This window comes from Tamandua tetradactyla, chromosome 20, assembly GCF_023851605.1.
Source record: "Tamandua tetradactyla isolate mTamTet1 chromosome 20, mTamTet1.pri, whole genome shotgun sequence".
Classification (NCBI taxonomy): domain Eukaryota; kingdom Metazoa; phylum Chordata; class Mammalia; order Pilosa; family Myrmecophagidae; genus Tamandua; species Tamandua tetradactyla.
Window position 1 is genome coordinate 3,630,705 of NC_135346.1, and position 6,448 is coordinate 3,637,152.

Here is a 6,448-nt window from a genome sequence, read left to right on the forward strand (position 1 = left end):
CCCTTATTGATAATTAATCTGAATTTTCTATAGACCGTGTGAAAAGAATGAATATTTTTTCTGGATAGAACTTAGGCCCAATTAAATTAAAAACTGAAATATAGTGAATAACAATGCCCAGCCATAATGATCAAGTTTTCCTTAAGTTGTGATACCGCCAGCCAGCAGAACAGATGCAACAGAAAAATTTTAAAATTAATAAAATAATAGAAAAATCCTTCTGTAAATTAAATGGGCAATGTTTTTTGATGGTCGAGTAGAGTCTGTAATATCTGATCTGGAAATATGTATCAATTGTTGCTCAAAATTTTACCAAGCAAATCATAGAAAAGATGAAAATAACTAGCTGCATGGAAACAGAAATGACATCATTTTCTAAATCACTGATAAACTGGAATATATGTAATTGGAGATTATGAATTGTTAAAACAAACCAATGGCAAATCTTACAGTTTCAAAAAATGTTGTAACTATTAAAATCTTGTGGCAATATATGAAAATACCTCACACTGCAAAATAAATGCAATGTATATACATTGTGTTTTTTATAGTGCATTAGTGAATGGACAAGGATTGTCAATGAACATATCCAAAACTAAGAATTAATTAAGTGGGTCATAAGTGAATATTTTTAATATTTTCAAGTTGTTATAATGTTGTTCTTAAACAAAATTTAATAACAAACTACTTCACATCTATGATATTTTGACAAATCAGTTTCCTTTCTGTTGTCATCACAGGAAGCCATGGGTAGAGGGAATGAGACAAGTCTCACAGATTTCACCCTCCTTGGCTTCTTCCCTGAGTTCAGACATGTCACAGCCATGGTTTCCACCATCCTCCTCATCTTCATGGCTGCCTGCACTGGAAACATGCTCCTGCTCCTCCTTATCTGGTTGGATGCCCAGCTCCACACTTCCATGTACTTCCTGCTCAGTCAGCTCTCCTTAATGGATTTAACTCTAACCTCCAGCATCGTCCCCAAGATGGCAGCCAACTTCTTCTCAGGATGTCAGAGCATCTCATTCCCAGCTTGTGGAACTCAGATTTTCTTCTCCCTGACTGTGGCCATTGCAGAATGCATCCTCATAACTCTCATGTGCATTGATCGCTGTGTTGCCATCTGTTGCCCCCTCCCTTACCAGGTCATCATGAGTCCTAGAGTTTGCTTGCAGATGGCAGCTGTGTCTTGGGCTGGAGGGGCCATTACTTCTCTGGGCCACACTGCTTTCACCTTGCATTTCAAGATCTGCAGCCCCAGAGAGATCCCTCACTTCTTCTGTGAAGTCATGGCTGTCCTTAGGATTGTCTGTGAGTATATTTCAGCCTATGAGAAGGCAGTGGTGGTGACAAGCATCCTTGTTCTCCTGCTGCCCTTATCACTCATCATGTCCTCCTATGCTATCATCTTCCTTGCTGTCCTCTGAATGAACTCTCTAGAGGGCAGGAACAAAGCTATGGCCACCTGCTCCTCTCACCTCTGTGTGGTTGGTCTCTACTTTGGTCCAGGTATGTGCATCTACATGAGACCTGGCTCTGCCAAGACTCCAAAGCTGAATCAGGGTCTGTTTCTGTTTGGAACTGTCCTCACCCCTCTCCTGAACCCTGTTGCCTATAGTCTCAGGAACAAGTAGGTCCTAGGTGCACTGAAAAGGTTGATGAGAAGGTGTCAGTCATCCAAGTAGAGGGCAGAATTCTCACAGTCAGTTACACAAGACAAAGGTCCACCAGCGAAGGGACTTTTTATCAGTTACTAAACTATCTGTGGGACAAGGGGAAGTTCAAGTCATTAGTCTGAGTTGCCTTTTTCTTTTATGTGTAGGAAAACTGTTTAAACATACTTGCTCTACAAATCCTTGAATTTTATTCAAATTCTCATGGAGGATCAGCTGTTCAAAGGCAGGAACTACACCCATCTGTCTTAACATCTTTCAATGATCATTACGTAAAGTGTAACATTTAACATTATTTAGATTGGTTCCATGAGAGAAGAGACAGTGTTTGTACTGTTAGTGGGCAGGACATCAGCTAGCACAATGGAGGTGCTCTAGAAAAGCCCATTATTTAAATGAATAGGGATGATGAAAATTGTTAGTAAGTTTTCCACTGTTATTTTATTCTACCTAAGAGGGCTGTTGTAAGTATTTTAATCCCATAAATTGCAAAGATTTCAGTCTATGTCAGTGATTCCAATGACTGGCTCTCTGATCACTTGCATTAGAGTCATGTGCAGTGTTTGGTAAACATACCAGTTCTGTGCTCATATAGTTTATTCAGAGTCAGAATCTGACTCTGTGGACGTGGAGCTCAAAAATCTGACCAGCACCACCCAGTGACTCTCATGTGTACCAAAGTATGGGGGCCATTGATCTCTTTATTACCTTAGTTATCTGTCTAGACTTGGCTCCCCAAAACTATTTACAAAGCTTCAAGTTTCTTGAATTTTTTAATAATGAAGGATGGTTTAACATGGTTGACAAATACTAATGTTGAAAATTTTCAAAAGAGAATGAACAAACTTTTCTCTATGTTTTGAATATTCCATTATTTAACATGTTTGAGTACACAAGAAAGAGTAAATAAACTAATAAATGAAGACAATATTTATGAGAAAAAATATGAATGATTTAAAATATTTATAACATAGAATAACATTTTAGGCAGGGTACATTATAGATGTTTTCAAAATGTTGATGTAAGTTCAAAATGAATATTTTTATATAGATACAGGAAGGCCTAATTAAAAATGAGTCTTTTTTAAATGACTGTGAAATAACATAAAATGAAATCAGTTTTTCACTAAAAAGGAGACACTCAAAAGGGCTAACATCTTCCTCCTTAAATGTCACAAAAGCTGTCAATTGGAAAATTTTATAGAGAAACAAAAGCTTAAGATTTGGAAAAGTTTAGGTCTTGACCTCAAGTTTCAACCTTGGTGACCATATTAAAAACAGCCACTTCAGAATTTCTGCAGGAATAGCTTATGTTTAGGGAATCTGGTACAAGGTGGATCCCTGGAAACCCCTCCTAAGCTGTGTCAGCATACAACTTTATTGAGGATGGAAATTATCTCTTAGCCATCTGAACCAATAAGTAGAGTAAGGGAGGGGTATTAAATTTGTACCCACTTTATTGAACCACAATATTGCTCCCTACAAAGAGTCAAAAGATAAGAATGGATTTAGGAGATGCCACCAGAAAAGAAAGCAGGAAAGATGAATGAAGAGTTTCAGTCTTAAACATGTGTCTATAAGCATGTTAAGTTTGATAGTTTCAATAGAGTTATATTTTATATGAAATTCTGTGGACATTTTAAGCCTGTGAAGGTCTCAGCAAAAAGTTATCCAGGTGAGTCCTAGGGAAGGCACTGTCCTTGGACTTTGGACTGGATCATGTGTTAGTTATCCACTATTTTTGGAGGAACATCTTTTCATAAAATGAATAAATCCCTTCAAGGGGAAAGCATTAAATTATAAAATGTATTATGTAGTCTTTCTGAAGAATCATGATTCCAATCTTATGAAATCTTTCTTGATTCTGTATTCCATTTTCTTGATTTTAATTTTATTTTTCTACCATACCAATTCTACTGTGTACATATCTTTTGTTGTCAGACAACTCAAATCTCTTCTGTAGATAGTTATGATATAAAAACAGATTAATAAATTGTAAGCAGAAAATTGTGTAAGTGAATAAATCATACTTGCAATGTAGTGATAGGATGTAGGAGAATTAAACTTTTCTGAAAGGAAATGCCAGTAAATGACCACTTCATTATTCTAGGAAGTTAAGAAGATCCAAATGAGAAAGGGACATCGAAGGAAACAGGCATAGGGCAACAGGTAACTGAAAAACTCTTCCAGACCACTGAAATCCAGACCTATACATGTGCAGTGATCACAAACATTTTCATTCAAATTTGGACATATTTGAGAATAAACAATGCACTAAAAAACTAAAATAAAATTTCTGAAATATTTATTTATTGACAAGAATCTTATTTTTATATTGTAAAACATATACTACTGTTCTATATAAAAATATTTTCAAAATTAAAAACTCTCTAGAAATAATAATGTATTAACATAAATTCAAGCAAAATGGAAATGCTTCTTTATATTGAAAACCTGAACTTAAAAAAGAAACATATAAGCAAAATCAATATTCATTGTTCATATGACATTTTTAGTCAGTTTATTAGCTATATCTGTCTGTAATACCATGATATTGACATTTTCTGAAGATTTACTACCTTAATGTGGTCTTATTATCTTTATCTTTCATAGAATTTCAGTCTTTCAAGACTGCATGTCATAATTAATGAATTTGAAATTTTTCATATCTTCGAATGATCTTCTCAGAAGAACATGATACATTCAGAATAAATTCTGATAAATAGAGTATATTTTTCTTCACTTATTTTGCAATTGAAACTGAAATAATTTAGCACATATATTCTTACAAATACTGTCCTTTGACTTCTTTCCAGACACCTTGTTCATCAATAATTTTCCAAATAAAACATCAAATATGTTGTCTCTATCAATGACAATTTTTAATGTTTTGCCACACTAAGACGCTGAAAAATTAACTTTTGCTTTCTCAATTTCATTCCACTTCATTACAAACATGCTTGTGTCTACTAAAAGCAGGAACTCTACCATGAATTTTTCATACGTTGAGATACCCCAGATCATAATTGTAGAGTTTCAAAGTTACATATGATATAAACAATGAGTCCACTTTATTTAAATAACTTGATCCTACCCTTGATTTTTTTAGCAAAAGTTTTCATCACCTTCCTCTTTGCATGCTTTTTGTTTTCAATAACAGCAATTCACTCACAGCTTTGAAAACTAAAGATGTTGGCATTCCATTTCTTGAATTAGGTTTCCAGCTGAACTCAGTGAATCCTTTTCCATGAGAACTTTCTGATTTTATGAGCTTACTAGATAAGAACTTCAGGCAATCAAGAAATCCTAGGAGAAGCTCTGGCATAATGCCTTCTTTTAAGCATACAATAACTCAAGAAATTGCATCATGATCGGGATAAAGATGACAAGGAATATTCTCAGAGATAAAGAGGGAATTTTACAATGGTATAAATGATGTACAATGATGATATTCATGAAAGAGATCATAATCCTAAATGTGTATACATTCAGCTTAAATTTCAAAATATATGAACAAAAAACTGAAATAAAGGAAAGAAGAAAAAGACAAATTTATATTCTTCTTCTTGTCATTCTTAGGAGTACTCAGAAAATCAGTGAGGCCATAAAAATCTTGAGCAACCTTATCAATCACCTTGACCTAGTTGATAGTTATTTTTTAACTGTACAAGGTACACTTGCTAATGCAGACTGTATGCTGAGTGATACAAGTCTCAAATGTGAAAGAACTGAAATAATGCTATAGTATAAGACCTCAAGGGAATCAAATTGAAAAATCAGTAACAGTGCTATATTGGAAAAATCTTTCAAGTATTTTAAAGTTAAATAAAACACTCCTAAATGGCCTGTGGCTCAAAGAAGAAATTACAAGTAAAATTAGAAAACATGTCTACCTGAATCATAATTTGTGAGTTGAAACTACAGTATTGCTTAAGGAGGAAATAGTGACTTTGAATTAGAGAAAAATAAGAGTATTTAAACCAAAACTAAATGGAAAGAAAAAACTACTGATCATAGCAGAAATCAATGAAGTGGCAGAGAATGAGGAAAACAAAAGCTAATTCTTAGGAAAATTTAATAAAAATTAAAAACTTCTAATTGGAACAATGAAAGAGAGAGAACAATAACAAGAATTAAAGAAAATGAAAGTAAATCTTATGAACAGCTTTATGACAATAAATATGACAATTTAGATCATAGTTGTCAGAGTGTTTCTTTTAGAAGAACAGATAGTAAATATTTTAGTCTTTGTGGGTTACATGAATTGTCATATATAAAGTCTATCATAGAAAGATGGTAGTGATAGATAGATGACATATGACAGATAGATTACAAAGAAAAATAGAAAAAGAAAAAAGAAAGAAAAAGGATAGATGGGTATATCCCATAGTGAGAGAGAGAGAAATTTCCCTTGAAAAATCTAAAAAACATTCTTAGCTTAAGGATGACATGAAAACAAAGTAGGCTGGATTTTTTTTTTGCTGATCATAGTTTGCTAATCCTTGAATTAGATGAACTGGACAAATTCCTTGAAAGACAAAAGTTACAAAAATGCACAAAATAAATAGGAAATATGATAAATCTATATTTACTACAAAATTAAATTGACAATATTTAAACTGAGAAAGCGACAGACCGATGAGGATTAGCTTGAGATTTCAAGCAACCATATGATGAGGAAATAACTGCAATCTTACACAAACTCAAAAAAGAGGATGGGAGACCACTTCCCAACATGTTCTACTATCGTGGTATCAGGACATCTACTATCAACA

At 33.8% G+C, this 6,448-nt stretch overlaps 1 pseudogene; it reads left to right on the forward strand.

Moving 5' to 3' along the window:
- Positions 1 to 746: 746 nt before the first annotated feature.
- LOC143664769 (olfactory receptor 2V1-like) lies at positions 747 to 1,685 on the forward strand (annotated as a pseudogene).
- The last annotated feature ends 4,763 nt before the right edge of the window (positions 1,686 to 6,448 follow it).